Source organism: Marmota monax, unplaced genomic scaffold (assembly GCF_021218885.2).
Source record: "Marmota monax isolate L192 unplaced genomic scaffold, Marmota_monax_Labrador192_F-V1.1 WCK01_AAM20220418_F8-fsc00033, whole genome shotgun sequence".
In the NCBI taxonomy this organism is placed as follows: domain Eukaryota; kingdom Metazoa; phylum Chordata; class Mammalia; order Rodentia; family Sciuridae; genus Marmota; species Marmota monax.
This window is the reverse complement of record NW_026694282.1, coordinates 15,049,974-15,076,310: the sequence shown is the minus strand read 5'-3', so window position 1 is coordinate 15,076,310 and position 26,337 is coordinate 15,049,974. Positions and strand designations below refer to the sequence as shown.

Here is a 26,337-nt window from a genome sequence, read left to right as displayed (position 1 = left end):
ATGGCTAGTACAATTGAGGAACAGAAGAATTTATTTATTTCAATTTATTTTTTTAAATTTAAGTTTACTTTAGTTAATTCTAACTTACATAGCCACATGGCTATTAGCTGTCATATTGAACAATATAGTTCTATATCATATTCCTCAGATTTGGTTTAATTAGTGAATAAAATAAATTATATTTTCTGTAGATTCCATGGCTAAAAAATTTGCAATAGAACTGGAGTTGTTCCTTCAGAAATATTGCTTATGGCACTATAGAGGCCAGAATTTTAATGCTAATAATTCTTTAAATGTTAACTATTAACCATTATACAGTTGATGTTTGCCAAGTAAAACAGAATCAATAAGCTCCCTGAAGTTAACATTTATGACAACTGTGTTAGCAAAGTTGATTTTCTGAACTTGCCAAGTACATAGACTTTGTATCAAGTGAGCAGATATTTACTTTGCTTCTGAAGGAATCTATTTAGTCCTTGCCCCAAATAAATTTGCTGATACATTCACTAAGTTGGTAATGGTCCAATTTTTTAACATAGTTTGAGTAACAGAGTTCCTTAGTTCAGACCTTCAGGGATAAATTACAGATCATGCTTACTTGGAACACCTGGATCAACTACTTGTAATTAACTCTACTGTTGAGAACAGTTGGAAATCTTGTTAAACATGAGTTTTGATATTTTTTTTCCTCTTAATTGACCAAACTCATGCACACTTTATCATTCTGTAGACCAGAGTTTGGCAAAATTTTCTCTAGAGTCAGATTGTAAATATTTGCAATTTGTAGGCTAAGAGGCAACAATTGAAAATACTATAGAGGCACCAATATAGTCATTTATAAATGTAAAGTCATTCGCAGCTTGTGGACCACACGAAATCAGGAAGCTGAAAAGATAGTGCCCATCAAACATAGACTCTCAACCCCTAGTATTATTTCTGGATTGTTAATAGTAACATAGGATTGTTTCTTAATGTGTGGGACAAAATTTGTAGCCATTATCAACCAAGGTTTAAGTGACAATTAATCTCTCATTTTACATATGTAATTTTTGTTAACTTTTTAAATATTAAGTAATCTGACAAAAATTCAGGTTAAACAGTATTTTTTCTAATGAGTTGTGTCATATGCTCAGTGCTACTGAAATTTTAGATATCAAAATGTATATTGACATTTCTAAATGACATTTATAGGAAATTAAATGTCATTTAAAAATCCAAATAGACAACAGAGCCTCTTTCTTAACTTATTAATTTAATATTCATATTCAAAAAATATGTATATAGTCTGAAATTCAAATTATAAAAAAAATAAAAATCACATAAAGTGCTAAATATCAAATGCTTCTAATGTCTCCCACAACCACAATGGAATTCCCTTGTTTGATTCTTATTGAAAGATTGGTTTCCCATGAAGACACTCACAGAAACGTCAAATAAAAAAAAAGAGATTGTTTCTTCTTTTCCAGTTTACACATCTCACTACAATGCTGACTACAACACTATGCCATCAGTTGACTGAATTCCTTCTCATCCCTATTTCCACAATCAAAACCAAATATTTTTACTTTTGCAAAGTTGTTTGATTTTAGCCATGTTTACTTTTTTAAAAAATGTTTTTATTTGTTCATTATAGTGATACATAATAGTGGATTTTGTTTTTACATAATTATGCATGTATGGAATATAACTTGCTCCATTTCAGTCCCCAGTGCTTCTTACATTTTCCTCCTCCCTCTCTTCTACATGACCTGTCTTACTTACATGTATTTATTGTTTTTTTTTTAATTGATTCTGTAGAGCTATACATAAAGATGAAATTTGCTATGGTACATTCCTATATGTGCATAGCATAATTTGGTCAATTCTGTTCCTTAGTTCCTTTCTTTTGCCAACCTTACTCCCTCTCAATCCCGCTCCTCTACTCCATTGATCTTGTTTCCATTTTCATGGGATTTTCTTACTTTTTCCCCTTACATTTGTCTAGCTTCAAGATGTGAGAGAAAATATTTGAACCTTGACTTTCTGAGTCTAGCCATATTTCACTTATCATGATATTCTTTAGTTATATCCATTTACCTCTAAATGCCATAATTTCACTCTTCCTTATGATTGAGTAAAACTCCATTGTGTATATACCCCACATTTTCTTTATTCATTCATCTTTTAATTGGCAAGTGGGGTGGGTCCCCCTCCTTAGTATTTATCCAAAAGAACTAAAATCAGAACACTATAATGATACAGGCACATCAGGGTTTACAGCAGTGCATTTCACAACAGCCAAGTTATGAAACTTTTACTTTTTACTATGGCAAATGTTATCACCTCCTATGCCCCACTCACACATTTCTGTTTCTTCACTCTGAATACAAGAAAAGACAGTTGCTCTGTCACAATTTGAATAACAGCCCATTCTTCCTCCCTGTCTTTGGATAACTCTTCTATCACATGCCATGGTACTGTCTCTGCCTCCTGCAAGCTCAGCTGTAATACTTTTTATTAATCTATTCCCATTGATAAAATTAAACTTGCTGCATTGTGTTCCTTAATATGGGTGTATAATATTTAATAACACATAAAGTCTTGGGTTTTTCACAATTAACTTAGCTTTTCAAATACTTTTAATGGTTTTCTGACCATTAAAAATGATATTTTTACTATACTGAGTCTTCTTATCCCCAAATGCAGTAGTTCTCTCCATTTATTCAGGTCAATTTTTATGTCCTTGAAAAAAATTAAGGTATTAAACATCTGTTAGATTTTAAGGTTCTGTAAGGAATTTGGGGTAGGTGTGAAGGCAATGCATTTTATTATACTATCCAATTTGTTATAGATGGCATCTCATAAAGTACTAATTATCAAATGCTTCTAATGTCTCCCACAATCACAATGGAATTCCCATGTTTGATTATTATTAAAAGATTAGTTTCCCATGAAGATGCTCACATTAACTTCAAATAAAAAAAGAGATTGTTTCTTCTTTTCCAGTTTATATATCTCACTACAATGCTGACTACAACACTATGCCATATAGTTGACTTTAGTGGTAAACTTTTTATAGTAGATACATATTCATCATAATAAGAAATTAAGGTTTTCTTTTCTTGTATTCTGATATGGCTAAGAAGATTTGTTCAGTTTTGTTTACCTTAATCATGAATGAATGTTAAATTGCATTGGATTTTTAATGTATTTGCTGAAAAGTACATGTTATACCTTTTAAGGTGATACAATAGATTGTATTGATAGGAATTTTAGTATAATTCTATACTTTTCATTCTTAGAATGATTTTTAATTGTTCATGACTAATATATTTAATATATATTTAGTGTAAGTAGTTTAATCTATAAATAATTATTTGATGTAGATTTTTTAAAAAATTGTTGTCATAGATGGAAATTATCTATAATTTTCTTTTGTTGGGCCAGAACTATCTGATTTTCCTTGGCATTTACCAATCAAAATGTGCATTTAAAGTCATTTGGGCCTGTTGCTGTTTCAGGGTATTAGTGGTACAGTCAATAGCATAAAAGAAATGTAATTAGTATAATTATATCAATATAGAATAATATATCAATATAGAATTAATTACAGTTGTCAACACCTTTTCATCTTGGTAGCATCAATATTACTTTAAGATTAGTGAGAAACAGAAATTTATTAAAAGCTATCTTTGTGATCTCAGAAAAGAGAAATGACAGAGAAGAGCAGGGCCAGGGGACATCTCTCAGGTAAAACGGTCTCTAATGTTTCATCCAGGAGGGTCAATGTGGCCCCTTGGTCCCTAGGCAGCTCTAATGCATTCCTGTGGAGAAGTCCAAAGCAGTTCACAGACCCCGTCCAGCAGCTGTTCCACATAAGTGAGGTATGGTGTGATCTGTCATTCTTCTTGATTTTGTCTGTGTCTCAGCTGACCACTTTCGTTGGAACAACTTTTTTTTTCAAAGTCTAGGTTGTGTCTGCCTTTCTTTCATTGGAGTCACATTGTTTCTCTATCTTTAGCGTAAGCAGAAATCAACATGGCACACAGCAAGAAAATTTCAGAATTCAGGCAGCAATCCTCCCAGTCACCTGCTTCTAGCCCTTGCTGTTTTCACAAAGTACAGACTCATGTCCCACCATGGGGTGGCTCAGTAGAGAAATGAGATACACTAGGAGGACTTGCTTTACTCTCACTACACATCCTAAGTAGCAACACCAACTAAGAATGCCATTATAAACAATAAACAAACAAAACAAAAACAAAATAATCAATATTTAAAATAGTCAAATACCCAATATCTAAAGACCAAAACCAGAACCAGCAAACAACCAATTAAGCTAATAATCTGTGAGCCTCACAGATTACAACCATGATCTCCCTGTGCTTACATACAAAAGCCCAGTCACTGCCATGGTCTTACAGAGGTGTTGTTAGAACACCAACAAATTGGTTTCTTGTGAGGTCACAGCTTGGCCCAGTCATGGTTAAGTATAACCCACAATTGTCTCATTTTTGGCCTCCAGGACTATTTCCAGCTTAATAATAAGAAAGGACTCCAGAAACTTGCTTCAGTGGGCTATAAAGAATGATATTTACTTGTGCAGAAATAAAAATCCATAGGACACTTCAATGGCCTTTTAAAATCTGAAAACCGGTAATAACTTTGGCTCTTAAAGATTTCAGCATCTATATGTGGATGCTAACCCACAGCAAGGGAGGGTCTGGAGGGTAAAAATAGAAGTCCATTGGATTAGACAGAGGGAAGCCAAGGGAAGGAAGGGGAGGAGAATGGTAAGGACAGAGAATTAATCAAACATAACTTTCCTAACCTTGTATTTGAATACAAAAACAGGGTAACTCTGTATCATATACAACCACAAGAATAGCATCCTAATTAGAAAAAGTCATACTCCATATATATATATAATATGCCAAAATGCATTCTATAGTCATGTATAACTAAAAAGAACAATAACATAAAAATAAATAAAAACTTAAAAATTAAAGATCGTGGGGAATAAAAGATTTCATCATATATCCACTCAAAGTATTCAATTCCTTTATCTTTCCACTCAGAAAGGTTGGTGTCAAAAAGATGATAACATTTTAGTCACATTGTGATACTATAACAAAATGCTCTGTTACTAAGACACTGTAGGACATTTTTTAACATGCATGGAGCTAAGAGGAATGAGGCTTTTATCAAAATTTCCCCATAAGGTTTTCATCAAATTTCTCATCAGAAATTTTGGAACCCAAAAGGCAATTGGTTGATATATTCAAAGTGATGAAGGACAGCCTGTCATCCATGAATCCTATGGCCAGCAAAAGTGTCCTTCCCATAGGAGAGAGAAATGGAGGCATTCCTAGATAACCCAGTTCCTTAATGCTGTTGTTTTAAAACACCTTAGGCTGGGCAATTTTTCACAGCAGGAATTGACTTCTCATAGTTCTGAAGTAGGACAATATGCAAGGAGATTCAGAGTGTGAAGAAGGCTTGCCTACTCTTTCTTCTTCTATCATGGCAATTTATCGCTGTGTCCTCACATGTTGAAAATAGCAGAAGAATCTAGAATCTAACTCCTTCAAATTCTGTTCTGTTCTTTTCTCCCTCCCTCTCTCCTTCCTTCTCTCCCTTCCTTCCTTCCTTCCTTTCTCTCTTTCTATTTCTCTTTCATCTTGTACTGGCTGTTGAAGCCAGAACCTCACATGTGATAGGTAAGCACATTACCACTGAGCTACATTTCTAGCCCTTTTGACTTTATTTCGACACAGATCTTACTAAGTTGTCCAGGCTGGCCTCAAACATTGGTCCTCTTGCTTCTGTGTGTGTGTTTGTGTGTGTTTGTTTGTTTGTGTGTGTGTGTACTGAATCAGTGCCTTGTGCATGCTAGAAAAGCCATCTTGTTAAAGACACACATCCTTCCAGGAGGTTGAAGACTCATGACTTAAGAGGCTACCTCATGACCTATCTCCTAAAGACCTCATCTCTTAATACTGCTGCATTAGGGTTCAAGTTTTAAGAGGAATTTTGGAGGGACACACATATTCAAACCATAGTAGCAGGTAAATAAGTGTTGAGGGAGTTGGTCACTACTAGATGTGTCTTGTGTGAAGGGAGTTCTTCAGGTTAAGCTTCAGAACACTGGGAAAAAATTCAGAGTTGGATAAAGACAGAAAGATCTCTGGAAAGAGAAATTCATGAAAATTTTTAAAACTAGTATTCATGATAGTCTATATTATTTAAGAAACTAATTTAGAAAAATAATATCTAATTAGTCCATATTATTAAACAAACAATGCATACACATGTAAATATGTGACCTCAGTAACTAAGGAGGGATAGAATTGGAGCTGTATATAATAAGTATTTTGTACATTATTAAAATTAGACTACTCTAGATTCATATCAGAGTGGTATCACTTTCACATGTTACATGTAACACCCATGAAAACTATTAAGTAATAGCTATAATACATACCCCCAAAGAAAGCAATGGGAATTCAAATGTTTTACCAAAAATAAATAAATAGGAAAGGACTTAATGATGCAGGAATTGAGGTTCAAAAAAGCTGACAGACCTATAGGAAACAAGCAACAAAATGACAGAAGGCACTCCTCCCTTATTAAGAATTGCTTTAAGTGACAATACATTAAACACTCCAATATAAAGACAGGCAGTAGTAGAAGGAAGAGAAAATATGACCCAATTTTATTTATATAAAAACTAACTGAAGAAGAGCACCCAGCCCTTGTAGGATCTTGGAAAGAATTTTCTAGGCAGAGGGTTGGAAGGATAAGAAGGCCTATATGTGTGATCCCAGTGATGAAGCAGAAGCAAATGGATAGCCCCCTATGGACTAGATCAAGATCAGACTGAGAGCTGAGTATTCTGATTTCCATTTTGCAGATGAGGATACTGAAGGTAGGAGAGGTTGAGTCACTCTGCTAAGTTTCTTTCCTCATAACCTAGTTTCAAAGTCTTCACTCCCTCCAAACATGGTACGTGTGTCACACTGACACGTGTGTTGAGTTACTTACCACCTAGGTATGTACTTGTGGTTTCAATGAACATGCATATGGAGACAGGTTGATTAGATATATTTAGTAATTTAGTCCATTTCTCCAACAAGTACATCAGCTTCTGGCTCCCCTAAATATCACTGGTTCAAATACTAAACAGTCAACAGAGGATTTTTTTCCTAAAGCACCCAGTCAGTTGGATGTTTTTGTCCTCTTGAACATGACTTGGTTCTGACCCAGAAAAGCTTTTTCTACTTCCTATGTAAGGAAAGGACAAAGGATACTCCAGAATCAGGCTGAATAAACACTAAGCGAAATCTTAAGAGCATAAGGGACAACAGAGTAGACTGGATAAAGCCAAAGGGAGTATTAGTGAACTGGAAGATCATCCTGAGAAAACTGCTCAGGATTCACCACAGATTAAATAAGAAGATGTGAAAATGGAAGACAGGCTCTGAAAGTCAAAAATGCCCTAGAAGCCCTTCAGAGTTTGAGAGGTAGAGAAGTAATCATGCAAGAGAGCCAAAATAGAATTAGCATTTCCTGTTCAAGACAACAGGAGAAGCTTCCTCAGAGCATCTCTTGGCATTCGAGGAGCTGAGTTTCCAGAGACTGTGGTGGGGAGAAAGAAAGGAAAGGAGAATAAAGTGAATTAATAATTGAATGTCACTCTGTCACATACTGATCCATGATATGACTCACTTAATTAATTCATTGGTTTCAAGGCTGAAATCTTTCTCTGTTTTGTCATAGAGAAGAAATTCACTACATTTCATTGGTTTGTGTGCTCTTCATGGTTAACACAAGGACACACAGTAGGTGTTCAAGGAAGGGTAACTGGAGGAGAAGGGATTTGAATTTACAAGCTTTTCACCTTAGTGCCTGCACCAATTCAACAGTAAGGAACAATGCCTGCATGCCTCTTGTTATGATTGGGATCTTAAGTGTTCCTTAAAAGCTTTTGTGTTGAAGACTTGGTTCCAAATGCATCAGTGTTCATGGGTGTTGTCATTGTTAGCTTGTTGAGAGCCACAACCAAGTCAACATGGCGCCTGGCATTTTGCCAGAAGAAGTGGTTGAGAAGTAATGCCAGCGAGCCATTAAGATGATGATAATTAAGCTGTGTATAATTATTAAGATAATGACTGATTGCTTTAACTGGATGATGCTAAATAGAAACAAGCTGTGTATTCAGTTGTGTATATAAACCTCTGCTGTCTGGCAATAAGGCAGCTCCTGCTACCTCGGGTGCCCACTAATTTTGAGTTCCGTTGAGTTCCCGTTGGTTCTTGCGGAGTTTCGGTTGAGTTCCGGGTGAGGCAATAAAGTAGTTCGTGTTTGAACCTACAAGTGACTCCTAACCTGCTGGTTATTTGGAGCCCAGCCAGACTGCGGCATTTGGTGGCCTGTACAGGGAACGCCTCAAGCTTGGGGGTAAGTGAAACTGCTCGCCCCTGAGAGCAGGGCAAGAGAATGGGTGACCATTTCAAAAAACAATGTGTTCTTGTTTTGATTTGTTTTGTTTTTGTTTCAAGCTGCCTGTCCCTAGAACTTTCTCAGGCAAACTGGGGAAAGTGGTTGGCTCAAGGTTTGAAGTTGTTTGCCCCTGAGGAAGAGATAGAGATAGACCATGGCTACACATGTCAAGAATGTTTCATTTGATATCCACTTACCATCTAATCCTTTGTTCAGTCTTTTTGGTTTTTGCATCCTGTAGTTTTTCCAAAAATGACAAGAAAAACACCTATCATGAATGCTCCAAATATATTCACTGATGGGTCAAATAATGATACAGCAGCAGTAATTAACCCTGATCAAACTTTTACATTTAAAAAGACATTAAAAATCATTGAAACATATATGGAAAATATGCATTTGGATAGAATTGATATAAGTTTGCCTTTATTATTTATTGTACTACCAACAAAAATATTCCTACAGGAGTATTTTGGCAAGAAGTTCCATTATTATGGATACAATTATCTTATTCTCCTAACACTATTCTTACTAGGTATCCTGAAGCTGTAGGACAATTAATACTCAAAGGAATAAAGCAGCAAAGGGGGTGTTTGGAATTTCTCCCAATAAAATTATTACTCCATATATTATGGATCAAATTGATGAGTTAGCTAATGAGTTAAATACTTGGGCAATAATCATGTGCAAATCTAATGTTTCATTTGATAACCACTTACCATCTAATCCTTTGTTGTCTTTTTTGTCTTCGAATCCTGTAGTTTTTCCAAAAATGACAAGAAAAACACCTATCATGAATGCTCCAAATATATTCACTGATGGGTCAAATAATGGTACAGCAGCAGTAGTTACCCCTGATCAAACTTTTACATTTTTAATACCCAAACAATCAGCTCAAAAGGTAGAGCTTAATGCAGTATTACAAGCTTTTGTGATGTTTAAAGATTCTGTATTTAATTTATTTGGTAGTACCAGGGTATCTTTGCTGATGGTGTCATCTGTGGTACAGTTTTTCCAGGGGTTTCTCACTTGGAGCAATCAATGGCTTGATATCATGGCATTTTGTATCCTCCCCTTTCTGCTTGTAGCAGGTTGGTTATGGTGTTTGTGTAAAAACCACTATCCACAAGTATGGCTAAATGCTGGGCTGGTAACCAATGATGGGTAAGATCCAATTGCAATGGTACCAACCTAAGACAGGAGGCTGATGCCTTGAGGTCCGCTCATCAGATGATGGGTAAGGACCATATGTAGTATTGGACAACCTAAAACAGGCACGGTCCCTAATCCACATACTTGTTGTTTAATTAAACAGAAGGGGGGAGATGTTGAGAGCCACAACCAAGTCAAGATGGCACCTGGCATTTTGCCAGAAGGAGTGGTTGCGAAGTAACACCAGCAAGCCATTAAGATGATGATAATTAAGTTAAGCTGTGTATAATTATTAAGATAATGACTGATTGTTGTAACTGGATAATGCTAAATTGAAACAAGCTGTGTATTCAGTTGTGTATATAAATCTCTGCTGTCTGGCAATAAGGCGGCTCCTGCTACCTCAGGTGCCCGCTACTTTTGAGTTCCCGTTGAGTTCCTGTTGAGTTCTCGTAGAATTCCCGTTGAGTTCCAGTTGGTTCTTGCGGAGTTTTGGTTGAGTTCCGGGTGAGTTCCCATGGGGTTCTGGCAATAAAGTAGTTTCTGTTTGAACCTACAAGTGGCTCGTGACCTGCCGGTTATTTGGTGCCCAGCCAGACTGTGGCAGTAGCTGATGGGATCATGAGGACTGTAAGCTCATAAATGGATTCATCCATTGATGGATTCATAGCTTGATGGTTCATTGGAAGATGGTGGAAACTTCAGAAGATAGGGTCGAGTTAGAGGAAACAGGTCATTAGAGCCATGTCCTTAAAGAGTATATTTTTTATTTGGCACATATTCATATTCATTCATATTCATTCTCTCTCTCTCTCTCTCTCTCTCTCTCTCTCTCTCTCTCTCTCTCTCTCTGACAACCCTAAGGTGAGCTTCTTTCTACTACCACACAGTACCCACCATGATGTTCTGCCTTTTCAGAGGCACCAATTGATAGGGCCAAGTGATCATAGACTGAAGACTCTGAAATTCTGAGCCAAATAATTTATTCCTTTAAAATAATTTTCCTCAGGTATTTTGTCACAACAACAGAAAACTGACAGAAAATTGATACCAAGAAATAGCATTATTTCTTTGATAATGATAGGAATGCAAGAGTAAAGACTGTGCTGAAGTGATTTCTAATGGAAATGAGGACTCTATTGGGAATTGGACTAGAATGCAATCATGTTACATTCTGGCAAGGAAATTTCCTATGTTTTGTCCATTCCCTGAAACTTTGAGGCTGAGTTTAAAGGTGACAGAATAATTAATCTGGTGGAGGTGAAATTTCAAAATAGTACAGTGTGCACGGTTTGCTGTAGGCATTGTTGCTTGTGTTAGCCAGACTGATAAGGAGAACAGAGCAAAAATCAAAGCACAAAGATTTTTAAAACTTGCAGTTTGGTAAGGAAAGCAGAAAGTATAAATTTGGAAGCGAAGAAGGTGTAGATGCTGAAGAGATCAGGGTCAGTATTTTAAAAGGCAAGTAATTAGCGTGGGGATAATAAGAAAGATGTTTTGGGGACTTCTAAGGAACTGCCCATATTCCACCCATTCCAGGATCAAGAGTGTAAAAGTGTAAACTCATTCATAAGAGAGTTTTGAGAAAAGTCCCCGAGAAAACTGCTGGCCCAGATTTACCTAGGGAATTATTTCCCAAGGGTTTCTTTCCTGTTATTCCAGCTCTCAAAGGTTGCCACACCTATGTCTTAAGTGAGCCCAGCTTCTGCTTCCACTGGTGGCGAACCCTGGCCTCTTCCACGTGGTGCTTATTTTGTATGCATATAGAAAGCAAGAGTTACAGGGTCTTGAGGTGTCCATTAAGATCGTAAAGTAAAGCCTGGGAGGCCAGGCAATGCATAACAGTGACAAAATCCTTTGGGCATCCACTAGGATGGGCATTCAGTTTTAAATATTCTGTAATTTTCCTGTTTAATCCACAAATATTAAATATTTTTTTAAGTATTAAAATATATTGTTGTGTTGTAATTAAAAAAAATCTATCCCAACTCCTTGTAATCAGAACAACATCCCATGTGACCCAGTTTGTATTCATCTGTTTTGCATGTTCTACCCAGACTCATGTTAAAAAAAAAAAAAAAAAAGTATGGTGTCTATTGAACTCAGCACTGCAAACAGATGTCTGTGCATTTCTCATGTATAGATATTTATTTTATATCTTATTTTGTTCCCATGCCTATTATTTCTTCATTTTAGAGTTTAAGTGTTTAATTTATTTTTGTCATTTTGAATTAAGTCTAGTATATCATAATTGCTGATAAATTTCGGTATCTGTTTTAGTATTTTGGGGAGCAGTGGGGAGGCTTGAATTTAAAGGATAGGGTCTAATTTTGTGGGAATATTTTCTTAGAAAATCTTCTACTCTGTCATCTTCACCTACTCATTCTCATCAGAGACTTTGTGAGCATTCCCAGCGGACTCCCAATCTACACTCAGATATTTTGTCAATGGCTAAATGCTTCTATTTCAGTAAATTTGGTGATAATCCAATTCTAGTTATTCAACCAAAGAGGGACTTGACCCAAGTCTTGTCTGCAATGATTTCCCCTGTAACCAGTGGCATGATGATTTTTATATACTGTAGCCCCAGGCAGAAGTCTCAACTTATTTCGGCCTCCTTGGTTGAAGTTGTCATGCCTGCTGTGGACCTCTGTCACTCGCCAGTTCTTTTGATCCCTGCTCCCTTAAAGGATCTACCTCCTAAGTGCCTCACCATTGCATCCCCAGATTATTTCTGTGCTTTTAAACTTCATGGAGACTGTCTCCTTTTATTGGGACTGTACTATTTTACTTCATGTTACTCTAATTTATTTGAACATTGTTAATAATGTAGTTATTATTATTTATGTTGTACGCAGGAAGAAATTTCCAGATAATTTTTTTGTGATGACCTCAATCCAAAATGTTTATTTTCTCAAAATCTATCTGAAACAGGCACAACAATATGTGTATGACTTCAGTATGGCATAAGTATAAAATTTTTATTTGAATCACATTTTCTTACAGAGCTTTTTCTTTTCTTTAACAAATTAATGTTCATTTTTTTTACTTGTTCTTTTCAGATGTACATAACAGTAGAGTATATTTTGACATATTATACATAATGAAGTAAAACTTTCCATTTATGTGGTTGTACATGATGGAGAGTTACATTGGTTGTTTATTCACATATGAACATAGAAAAGTTATGTCCTATTCATTCTACTGTCTTTTCTATTCCCATCCTCTTTCCCTTCCCTTCATTCCCTTTTGTCCAATTCAATGAACTGCTATTCCCCTGCCCATTGCCCCCTTATTATGTGTTAGCACCCACTTATCAGAAAGAACATTCAGCCTTTGGTTTTTCAGGATTGGCTTATTTCACGTAGCATAATAGTCTCAAGTTTCATTCTTTATGACCAAATGCCATCATTTCATTCTTCTTTAAGGATGAGTGATATTCCATTATGTATATATACCACATTTTGTTTATCCATTCATCTGTTGAAGGGCATCTAGGTTGGTTCCATATCTTGGCTATTGTGAATTGTGCTCCTATAAACATTGATGTGGCTGTGTCACTACAGTATGCTGATTGTAAGTACTTCAAATATGCCCAGGAGTGGAATATCTGGGTCAAATGGGAGTTCCATTCCAAGCTTTCTGAGGTATATTCATACTGCTTTCTAGAGTTATATCAATTTGCAGTCCCACCAGCAATGTATGAGTGTACCTTTCCCCCACATCCTCGCCAACATTTATCATTACTTGTGTTCTTGATAATTGCCATTCTGACCGGAATGAGATGAAATATCAGTTTTGTTTTAGTTTGCATTTCTCTACTTGCTAGAGATGTAGAACTTTTTTATATATTTATTAATCAATTATATTCCTTCTTCTGTGAAGTGCCTATTCAGTTCCTTTGCCCATTTATTGGTTGGGTTGTTTGTTTGTTTGTTTGTTTTGGGGGATGGTAGGTTTGTTTGATCATCTGTTTTATTTCTCCCTTCCCATAGCCAGCAAAAAATTTAAGAAAAAAATGCCATCAATTCAGGTACAAGCATTCCATTTTTAAAAATCAGAATGCATTGACAGCCATGGCCACTGCCCAGGTTTAACTTGTATGTTTACAGTGTGTAAGGTGGTGGGGCCATGGAGCCATGGTTGAAGGCAGTATTACAAAATATAAAAAGGTGGTCTTTTGTGCTTTATGTTTCCTAGAACCCTGCCGCATTTCCAAATGAGACACTATAAAAGAAATCAGAGACTATTTACTATATGACTTATGGAAAATGTTCTACAGGTGAGTGACTATAAATATAAAGCATAAATGGCTCTCTTTATCTACATGCAGGGGAGGAATGTCAGAGAGGGCTCATCTTGGTATCCCGAACTGCTAAGACAGAGATGCTGAGATGGGGGAGGACAAGGTCTTGGAGCACAGCTAAACTGACTCCTCAGTCCCAGAAAAGGCTGAAGCTCACCTGCCAGGGGATAATTGTGATTGTTGTTTTGAGCACAAGTGGTGTAGATAAAACAGGGGGCTCTGGAAGGCCAAAAGAAGGCACCTGGGACATGGGGTTCACACTTCTTTCCCCTCAGTCACACAGTCGTGGTTCCTGGGGAAGTCTAGCTGCACTCAGGTTTCCTCCTTCTAAAAAAGTTTGGAGCTTGGCAGGCATGGAGAGGGTGGGAAATCAGATGTTATCCGTGGGAAATGTTTGGAAAGAGACTACAGTGGATCCATGTGTGGGTGAGAGGATGGATGGATGGAATTTGAGCACTGCCAAGAAAGTCATCATTCTGGAAGCAGAGGGAACAGGCCTGTCCCAAGAGCAGGGGATTCCTGGCATTGGAGGTGGCAGCAGTGGCAGTGGTGAGCTTAGAGGACTTGCATATGCTAATTTCCAACAAGAACTAATTTCTATCTGGCCAAGAATGTAGTATCAATGCTTGTCAATTTGACTTCTAATTAGCCTGAGGTCCCCTGGCAGATCAAAATCTCCCCAAATGCTAACCATTCCCTGCTCTGACCCTCTCTCCATCAGCCCAGGTCTTCAGGAACAGAATCAAAGTCAATCTCTCTCTCTCTCTCTCTCTCTCTCTCTCTCTCTCTCTCTCTCTCTCTCTCTCTCTGTCTCCCCTCCCTGCTTTCTTTAAGTGAGCCAAATGTATCCTGACCCTTTCTCTGTAACTCAGGTGTGGCTCCCTATAAACTTGAGGATGAAGACACTGCAGGTAAACTGCTTGAACCATCCACACCTGCCCAAGTAAGGAACTTCTGACAGGGGGTAGGGGAGTACTGAGAAATGGGAATCCATGACCCATAGTCTTATCCAAGTCTCCAACAATGGGTATTTGCCCTCAATAGGGCTGTTCTGGGGTAGGGATGCCTGTGGGGACAAGGGAAGTCAGTCTTTGCTAAGAAAGAGGCACCTGGGCTTTATCACAACTGAGTACAGTTTTGTACATGTGTATATACACACTGTTACTTAGGTACCTTCACGAACCTTCCATAAACCCTCCTGGGGGCCTTTTCCTTCTGAAGAGTGGGTTCAATCTGAAAGTAGATCCTATTGCACCTGTGTGCAGGAGTGGATGTGATTACCTGTCTAGTCAGCTCCATTTCCCACTTGACCTTCAGTGTTGCCCTGTGCCTTCTGGGAGGGGGAACCAAGGGCACAGGGGCTGACATGAAACTGCTCTGCAAGCTTACATCCTATGTAAAGGGAAGGAGAGCTAGGACTGAAGCCAACTATTTCCCATTGGGGAACAAATCCCTGTGAGACAGTAGAAGGTGTGGAGAAGCAGGAAGGGTGAACCATGCAGGATCTGAGGTCCTCCCCAAACTCGGGGCAGTCGCCAGAAGGCCATGCTATTGGAAACGGCTTTAGCGCTTGGGGACATTGGCTTGGCCTCAAACTCATCCTGGCCTCTTTGCTCATGGCTGTGTTATCGAAGGTCTTGGGGGCCTTGATGGGGATGCCCTGCCCATCCTAGTCCAGGTCATCCAGAACTCGCTGCAGCCCTGCATATTTGGCAGCACACCTGGCAGCACTCACCTCAATATCAACAGCAATACCTCTGTTGGCAGCTGATGGCCAGGGAGATGAGGTGTTCCCAAGGCTTCAGGGAATGCATCCACAAGGACAGGGAATTCCAATTGCGGAGCCTCATGGGCAGTACAAGTAGGCAGTGGGACTGTAGCAGCCAGAGGCAGACCACTCATAGTAGGAGTATGATGGGCATCCCCACACTCACCAGAACCAGCCAACCAGCCAGTGAGAGGCTATAGACTATTAGCGGGGTCAGGAAGAGGAAGAAAATCAGGTAGACCACAGCAAACCAGCAGTATTTGGTGGAGATGTTGCCCAGCCCCTTGGCCAGTTGGATTGGCAGGTGGGTGAACTATATTGGGTACCAAAGTAAGATCATGCTGATGCTGAAGAAAAAGTGTCACAGTGTGATCTGGATGGAACTCTTGAGAGTGTTGTTTGGGCTGACTAAGGTGGCCAGGGATGGCTGTGTTGGTCAATTGTGGAGGCCAGAGTCCTCTAAATAGTTATCACGCCAATACTGATCAATGGGGTCAAGACAGACAAGAATCCAGAGCTGCTCTGCATAATGAAGATCATGCCTGCCCCGAGGAGGATGGCCAGGTAGCCTGTTACCCAGGCAAAGGGAAAGGGGGAAATCAGTGTTGAGGGTTTTCTTGATGACAACTGCAATATGCCCCTTCAGCATGAAGCTCAGGAGCTTGACACTCATGATCAGGCAGCCACAGAGAACCAGTAGGATGAGGCCCACAGCAAGATATGGGAGGTTGAAATTCACAAAGATGTGTTGGCAGTGTTTTCTTTGTAGGTCCCATTTTTGATGGTCCAGGTATAGATGTCATCCCTCCAACAAAGGAAAGGGGAAGTGCAGTTATCAGCCCAGAGGACAGAGACATTCATCTGAATCCTGTTTTTAAAAGTTTTGCACCAAATCTTGATCAGATTCTTGTTTTTGGCTAGTTTACCATTCATTCAATTTGCTGGATGAGGTTTAGTCCAGCTGAACAATGAGCTTAGTGTAAGTATCTGGGAAGACTTTGAGAAGTGCTGGGGATCTTCTCCATTTCATAAGTGTAAGGTGTCCACCACCAAGTTGGTCAAAATCTTTAGGTAGTGGGTGACAGCCTCTAGGTGCAAAATCACCAGTATAGACAGCAAATTGAAGGAGTCATAGATGGTGGCTTGTGAAAGCCCTTCTGAACTCACTCTGGAATCCTACAGGCATGACTGCCTTGATGGTATTGGTGATGGAGATCCCAATGTTGATCCCCATGACAATAAGAATGGCAGCCCACACAGTCAACAGTGAGGAGGCTACTATCCTGACAGTGATATGCTGACATGATGCTGCAGCCAGCACCCGGATTACCAGTTCCACCACAGGGTTGGACATGATGGAATTGTTTCTGAAGAATTGCCTGGCCATCTTTCTTCCAACCAGCTAGAAGGCACTCTGAGGACCTCCAAGGAGCACACAAACAAATAGAAGAATCCCAAGAGCAGAGTGAATTTCCCAATTTCTTGGAAGACACAGGGGATTTTCCATTTGGTGCCTCTCTCTAACCACTTGATTATAGTATCCTGGAGTGAAGGCCACTCCCAGGGGTCTTCCACTTGGGTGGTCTTCTCTATCAATGTCACAGTGGAGTAGTAGGGCAGAAGTTCAATCTTGGGTGCAGGAACTCTGATGTCATTTTTGTTGACTTCCTTATCTTTGGTTGGTGTGTACTCATGACTTGTGGCACCTTTGATGTATTTATTGAGGTTACACTAGTCATTTTCCAACTCAGGCCGATAAGCTATGGTCTGGGAAGGAATCACTCCAGAGGAAAGTAGTCAGGAACAGCTGGAAAGTACTGTTGTCCAGGGTTATTTGTTTTTGTTTTTGTTTGTTTTTTTTCTTTTGTTTTGTTTATTGATTTCATTTTTTTAATACATGACAGTGGAACTCATTACAATTCTTATTACACATATAGAGCATTTTTTCATATCTCTGTTTGTATATAAAGTATGTTCACACTAATTCATGTCTTCATATGTGTGCTTTGGATTATGATGTCTATCACATTCCACCATCATTGCTAACCCCTTGCACCCTCCCTTCCCCTCCCACCCCTCTGCCCTATCTAGAGTTCATCTATTCCTCCCATGCTCCCCTCCCTACCCCATTATGGGTCAGTCACCTTATATCAGAGATAATATTTGGCATTTGTTTTTTGGGGACTAACTTCACTTAGCATTATTTTCTCCAATGCCATTCATTTACCTGCAAATGCCATGATTTTATTCTCTTTTTTGTTTGTTTGTTTGTTGTTTTCTTGTTTTGTTTTTTTATTAAATTGATTTTATTTTTTAAAATACATCACAGCAGAATGCATTACAATTCTTATTATACATATGGAGCACAATTTTTCATGTCTTTGTATATAAAGTATGTTCACGCCAATTCATGTCTTTTTATATGTACTCTGTTTTTTTTACATTATAATTCTTATTACACATATATACCACAGTTTTTCATATCTTTGTATATAAAGTAGGTTGACACCCAATTCATGTCATCATACATGTATTTTGGATAATGATGTCCATCACATTCCACCATCCTTGCTAATCCCCTGCCTCCTCCCTTTCCCTCACACCCCTCTTCCCTATCTAGAATTTTGTTTTGCTGTGGTGTTAACTTTTTTGAGTTATTTATATATTTTGGAGATTAATACTCTATTTGAGATGCAGGTAGCAACAATTTTTTCCCATTCTGTAGGCTTTCTCTTCATGTTTTTAATTGTTTCTTTTGCTGCAAAGATGATTTTTTGTTTGATACCACCACAGTTGTTGATTGTTGATTTTACTTCTTGAACTTTAGGTATCTTGTTGAGGAGTTCAGTTCCTAAGCTGACATGATGGAGAGTTGGGCCTAAGTTTTCTTCTAGTAGACACAAGGTCTCTGTTCTAATGCCTAGATCCTTGATCCACTTTAAGCTGATTTTTGTTCAGGGTAAGAAATAGGTGTATAACTTCATTTTGCTACATATGGATTTCCAGTTTTTCTAGCACCATTTGTTAAAGAGGCTATCTTTTCTCCAATGTATATATGGTTCTTTGTCTAATATGAGATAACTGTGTTTATGTGGGTTTGTCTCTGTGTCTTCTACTTGGTACTATTGGTCTACATGTCTTATAGACATTTTTCTGACTTTCCTGTAATTTCTTTGCATGAGTTAAAGCCTTCTTTCTTCACAACCTATTCAGTAGCTTGAACTCTCCCGTTATATGTTGTAGTGTTGTCTTGGCATACACTGTCATTGAGGAAGTTTCTGACCTTCAAGGTAAGTTTTATATAAAGAAAATAACAGCCTACCTTGTTTTCTTAAAACTTTTGAAATAATGACAAATTGCTAGAGAGTTGCACAGAAATGTACAGAGTGATCAGCTCTCCTTATAAATATAATGTAGAACTGAATTTCTTGCAAATTTGTTTCCATCTTCCATACTCCTTTCTAAATATTTGGTATATATCTGTACATCAACATAGTTAGGTTCTCAACATATCTGCTTTTAAACTTATTCCTTTAAAGTTTTCCTTCAACGGTTCACATTGTTTTCTCAGTTGCACAAATTAAAGTTAACAAAGTTCTGAAATATTCACTCTATAATGAAGTTTCTTGTATTGATAGGCAAAATAAAACTGTATTTCACTCATACATTTACAAGGGGATGTCATAATTTGCACTGGCCAGGCTGGGGTTGTGGTTCACTACTACAGTGCTTCTCTAGCACATGTGAAGCCCTGGGTTCGGTCCTCAGCACCACATAAAGATAAATAAAATAAAGGTATGGTGACTAGCTACAATGAAATACACACACACATGTGTGTGTGTGTGTGTGTGTGTGTGTATTAGAATTTGCACTGGCCAAAAACTATATTATATCTTAGTGTTTTTCACAATAGGAATTGTTCTTTTACAAAACACCTAGACACTGAGAATAACCCTCTTCTTGTGAACATCTGAATTAAAAGCAGCAGGATCCCGAGCTTCTTTTTATTGTACTGTGACCAATTTCTCTGATATCTCTTCTCCTGTACCTCATCATATATTTTTCTATTTTTTCCCTACCATCACTACTGTCTCCAACTTCTTCCCCAGTATTCATTTTAAGTTAATTAATGTACCATTCTCTCTTGTTGGTATAATTCTCATCTTACATATGACTCTAAATTAGAATTAGTATAATTCTCTTCTTCCTTCTATAATAAGCTAACATCTAAAATATCATTTGCTTAGTCATTTATTAGAAAATATGGCTTTGGTCCTTCTCTCAATTAATAGATACTGTGAATCTCACTAAGTTCCACACTGAGCTAAGAACAAATAGGCTCAAAAGAGAAATGAAACAAATAGAGAATGAAATCTGTTTCTTCTCCAAATGTATGGCTACAAAACATCAAACAAACTGAGACCATTTTCCATGGTGTCATTTATAGTCAATTATAAAAAATATGTTTTCTTCCTTGTGGTAACTGATCTTGACAATGGTTTTTCTAAGAGATCCTTTAGCTTGTCATTCACTGAATTTTCTGTCAATCTAAGTAATGAAAAAAAAAGTGGAAATAAACTAAAATAAAGAACAGAAAGAGAAAATGACATTTGATTATTTCAAAAATAATTAAAAATTGGTATAATTTTGCTCAGAATTGTCAGTATAGATATCAAATTATCTGATTTGTTTCTGAAATGTGGCTAATGGCAGATTCTGTTGTAGGTAGTTCTTAGACTTACAAACACCTAGGAACTTTTTTAGGAGTTTGTCAAGTAAAAGTTTAAAGTGATATACAATTGACACAATATTTGCAAATGTGGTTCAAAAGTTACTATAACAAAAATTTTCTTTAAGATAAAAATTCTCTTAAGGTGTTTCCTAAATTTTTAGTACACCTGAAATCCTTTTTTCCTTTCCGATCTTTGGTGTCTGTTTTATTAATAAAGAAAGATTTGGCCTGAAGATTTATCTCCAAAAGAACAAAAATAAAACTTTTAATCACACAGAAATAATATATGTTGCTTTCCTTTTGTGCAATGCATAAGTTGCCAAATGATTTGTTAATTCTAAAGAAGATTTTGCTGTGGTCATATTTATTTATTTGCTTGTTTGTTTTTTTATTTATCTTATGAAATCATCTGCCCATATTTCTTCTGAACCCATCTAAAATTTGGTCAGAGAATTTGTAGAAAGAAAGTGTATTGGCTGTAGACTTACTTATAAAAATTTGTTTTTTGATTTTTGAAAATAATGCTGCCTAGAAAATAAATATAAGTATGTTTGCAAGTTTTTGCAGTGGTCTTAAGAGTTTATAAAAAATATACATACATGGGATTAAATGAATCAATAGATTAACCCAGTTCCTGGGGAACATAGAGACATGTTAAAGAGGGTAGATGTATTTATGTAGGGCATAGTTGTTACACCTGTGCAAACTCAGAAATTTTTCTCTTTTCAGAGGCCAGCATTCCTGACATTCATACCCACTAATAATATTTTGTACTTTAAAGAAATTTAAGAAAAAGAAGAAGAAGAAAGGAAAAGAAAAAAGGACACAGAAGAAAATAGACCATCGAGTCAGGATTTTTATGAAAGTACATTTTTTTGCACCTTAGATGAACAGCAATCCACATTCTGTGACATTCTACTCACATTTTATTAGTTATTCATTTTTATTGATATGCTAAGACAATAAAAAATGAACAATAAAGCATTCAATTTTTCTATGAATGTAGGTCTATGCAAATTTTTGCTAAAATAAACACCTCATACTTGAAGCCCTTTCTGCCAATCAATCACTTTGGAGTCCCTAATAAAAAGGGTAAACTATCTGGTAACTATTATGTGAGAAATGAAGAAGGGTAGCGAAGTCCAATTGAGAAAAGATAAGAGAAATAACTTATTCACCCAAAGCCCATGCTTTAATCCTTCTGATTAGCTAATAAGTTGTCTTTGAAAATTTCTTTATCACAATATTCCCTAAACCCTTCCCAGTTGTGGTAATTCATTACTCCAAGGGTTTAAAAATACTGCTTCTTTCTTAAGTCACTAATCATTGATCTTGAAGTAGTGCTAGAATTCCAAGTCTGAAGAGCTTTAATAGACTTTGAGTTATTTTATTTTACCATACTGCCAAAAAATGTTTTAGGTAGGAGTGCTTCAAATTTGTTTTCATCTTACTACTGGGATATTAGAATACACCTCTCACTTCATAAAAAAAAATGCCTGCTGTGTTTCCAAAACAGGATGTAAAAAATCATTTTCAGAAGAAAAGTATCAAAACAGAGAAGAGTTTAGATTACCTGACTCTTGGAGGTGTCAATAAAGCATACATTTTTAGCTATGAAAAGTTATATCAGGAAGAAATCTTAAAATTTGATGTTATCCCAAAGGATGTCTTTAGATATGACTGGTCAGAAATCTAAATGGACAAAGATGGCCATCTTCTTCCACCATGTATTGGACATATAGGGATCTCCAGAGATCAGAGAAGCAATAGCTGAAACTTAGAGGAATCCATGGATGGATATGGCACAGATATCATAGACAATGTTCTGAATTTAGAGGAGAAAAGGGGGTTTATTTAAGAAGAAAGCGATTGTGGTGGTAGAAAGGCCATTGAAAGAGCAGCTTAGTTCTGACAATGAATTTGGACACACTCTGGGACCTGGAGTTCAAGAGGCATGTTAGACCTCAGCTTTGCAGACAAATCTATGTTACTAAGGACTGGCTACTAAAACTTAAATTAGACTGTTGAACATGGTTGAAATACAATGCTAATTTTAAATCCTTTGTGATGCAGCAACATCAATGTCTATAGCATATCAACTCAGAATAGCAAAACTATGGAACCAACCTAGGGGTCCTTCAACTGATGAATGGACAAAGAAAATGTTATACATATATATTGGAGATATCTATCTATCTATTCATATATATATATATATATATATACATACATATATATATATATATATATATATATATATATTACTCAGCCTTAAATAAGAATGAATTTATGGTATTTTTCAGTAAATGAATGTACCTGGAGAATATGCTAAGTGAAATAAGCCAACACTCCAAAATCAAAGGCTGAAGGTTTTCTTTGACATGCAGATGCTAATTCACAATGCAGGGAGGAGGTTCAGAAAGAATACAGTTACTTTAGATTAGATAGAGCGGAGTGAAGTGAGGGGAGGGGGTATGGAGGTAGGAAGGATAGTAGAATGAATCAGACATTATTACTCTATATACATATATAATTATGTGACCAGTGGGATTCTACATCATGTACAACCAGAAGAATGAGAAATTATACTGCATCTATGTATGATGTATCAAAGTGCATTCTACTGTCATGTACAACTAATTAGAACAAATAAAAAGAAATGCAATGCTAAATACCAGACATATAGATGTGGTCAAGAGTAAGAGATAAATATATATATATATATATATATATATATATATATATATATATATATATATATATATATTTTTTTTTTTTTTTAAATCCGAGAACAATGTAAGAACCAGCAGTTACCTGCACACTTATGCTATGCTAACCCTTTATCAGAATAGTTTAACATTCCTGCCAATTTTGGGGTTGATTAAGGCTACCTTTGTTTCTGCTTTTGCAATTCCCGTTTGGCCTGGGAAACCAAGTTGTATCAAACCAGAAGGAAAGATTCATGGGATTGACATACTGGAGCAGGCACAGAACGGAGCTATAAATCTGGCAAAGGCTTATTCAAAGCAAGGACATTTTCAGGAATGTACAGGCCTCTATGGCACCTACTACCCATGTAAATACAGCTCATGCATTTCGTGTGTGTGTGTGTGTGTGTGAAATTGCAAGTCATTAGTTGTATATATAATATTCTATAAACATTTTAATAATGTATTTTTAAACTTTTCATGTTTTTTTAACATTTTGTACTTTGAAGTTTATACTTTTTAAAGTCTTTTTAAAAATTATTCCAGGCCTTTGGAATTTAAAGGACTACACACTATGCTGACAATGCCTAGGGAAAATGAAACTTGAGTGAATGATTAAGAAATCATACCACCTTCAACATATGAATGTATTTCCTCTCCTTACTAGAATAATCCTATGATATGAAGTTCACATGTGTTCAACTCCTTTTTCTATAGCTGAGATTTCTCACAGGTTATGGCAATAAATGGCCTACCATATCTAATTTTTAAAATGCTGCTGTGTATTTTCACACTTTTTTGTGCCTGCTGATAATTTAATGTAAAGTTGGCAGGGGCTTATAATGAGTTGCTTGTCCAACACCTCTTAAAAATAGTTTTTCTTGCTGATTTGTCATTGCTGGGGAAAGGAGGTAGTAGTAATAGAGCAAGCTCTATTCCCAGCTTCTAGTTTTCTTTTTCTCTCTCACCTTGGTTGCAGAATCCTTAACCAAGGATTAGAGGTAACTGGAAATGTGTGGCTGATTATAGCAATTTAAAAACCTGATGTTACGAAGCAAGCTGTCTAGATTGACATTCCAGTACACTTCTTTACTAGATGGTCAACAGCGGGGACCAGGGGCATGTTTCTTACATTATCTGAGCCTTAGTTTCTTCATCTGTCTAACAACACCATTGAGAAGAAGAAATGAAGTTAGGAGGCACTTGCCAGACATCTGACCCAGAATGACACTGTAGGACTAATATTAGTATTATTGAAGTACTACATATTAGTATTATTAAAGATCAGGAATAAAATATTAAACAAATTTCTTTGAAATCCACATTTAGCATTTTTTAATTTCACTTTGATTAACTCCTGGCAAAGAAATTAAATATACATCTCTCAAGAAGTTTTCATATGACACTGGTAGTTGTAAAACAGATCAGTTATAAATACTGGAATTTATTAATATAGCATTGCTTTAAACTTTCCTAGCACTGGGTGATAAAATAATTTTGAATCCAGTAACTCAATATAGGGTTTAAGTGAACACTTTGTTCATGCTCAGTCAAGATATCATGTCTTTCAATTGTATAATATTAGAAGATTGAAACCAGTATACAATTGTTAGAGGCTTTGTTGTCAATTTACCAAACCTCATCTCCCAATATAATCAGACTTGCTTTTATAACTATAATAATTAACCGGTATTGAGTGGTCTGAAGCAAAGCAAGAGTAAATTTTTAAATTCTTTCTGTGACTTTTCTTTATTTACTTGACATATATTTATCTTCATTCATTGTCGTCATGTGTGACAGTTTCCCTTTGTGTCTGAAATTTATTGCTCTTGGTGGCTCTGGGCTAAAAATGAAAAGAAATTCAGAACAAGATCTCTAAAACTCTGAAGCTGCAAGATAGAATGTACTGTTTTGGAGATCTAGCAACCACTGGGAGAAACAAAAATATAATCACAGCTGTCTCACCACTGATAGAAAACTGGAAGCAGTGGCATGGGGAAGGAAATCCCAAAGTCTACATACAGACTTCTATGCATCTCTTATTTATAACAATACATCTATGTTAGGCAAATCACACCCATTTTTTATGACTTAATTGCTTTCCTCTCTTTGCATTTATAACACCAATCTACTTCCTGTCTTTCAACATACATCCCAGAGAAAGGAAATGGAAAGTAAAGCACATTATTCAGTAGGATTTCATTGTGCACTAAGGGCAAAAAAAACAGGCATGTATAAATGGAAATACATTTGAAAGCCTTCCCCACTGAAATCTGGCAGGAGGTAAAGCACTTCATTAGGATTTGTAACATCGATGGCAAACTGCTTCACACAAAGTGCTACATTTGCGAATAAGGCACAAAATTGACTGTCAAGGAGATGTAAGACCATAGCAGATTCCAATCCATTTTCTACAAAGTACTCTATGGAAATGCTATACCTGTGCAACTCCAAGATTTAGATTTCATAAACTGTTGGTAGAGAGTCACCATTGAATCTTCATTAGGTACTGAAATGGAGCCTCTTGATAAGGACCTCATGTGAAGGGCACAGCTGTATCCAGCAGTCAACAGGTGTCGTACTGCCAGACTCCCACAATTAATGGTAAAGAGAATCCATACTCCCTAAGTCTTAAATGGAGACAGTGACATATGGCAATCTTGTAATGATTATAGTTACATGTCATGTGGCAAATTGTATGGTTAAAGATGATGTCAAAGATGCTTTTCAGTGTTCAAGGTCACACACTTGAAAATAAAGACTCTGATCATATTGACTTCCATTATTGACAAGCTTATTAGCATGTAATAAGTGTGCTTGCTTGCTGAGTCACAGACACAGCAGTTTTTAGCACCTTTTAAATAAATCCCACAGCACAGTATTGATTTTCCTTTTCTTCCACTTCTCCAAACAACTATCCCCTCTCCTGTCTTACCTGTTGTTCTGGGTAAGAGTCAAAATCATCAGCAATGAATGTACAATCCATTACATTGATAAATATTTAATATTCCTCTTCTAAGAAAAGCTAAGTAATTAATTCCTGGTAGTGTTGAGTTGCCTCCATATATCTGTTTCCTCCATTTCCCATTGACAGAAGCATATGAATTGATGTGTTTTCTTTTAGCCTGGTAATTTAAGAGTGATTTAATTACCATGTTTACATGTGGTATGGAATTCATTCTCTGGCATG

General features: G+C 36.8%; 1 pseudogene; it reads right to left on the bottom strand.

Moving 5' to 3' along the window:
• Nucleotides 1-15,224: 15,224 nt before the first annotated feature.
• LOC124108824 (sodium-dependent phosphate transport protein 2B-like) lies at nt 15,225-26,133 on the bottom strand (annotated as a pseudogene).
• Between the last annotated feature and the right edge of the window lie 204 nt (nt 26,134-26,337).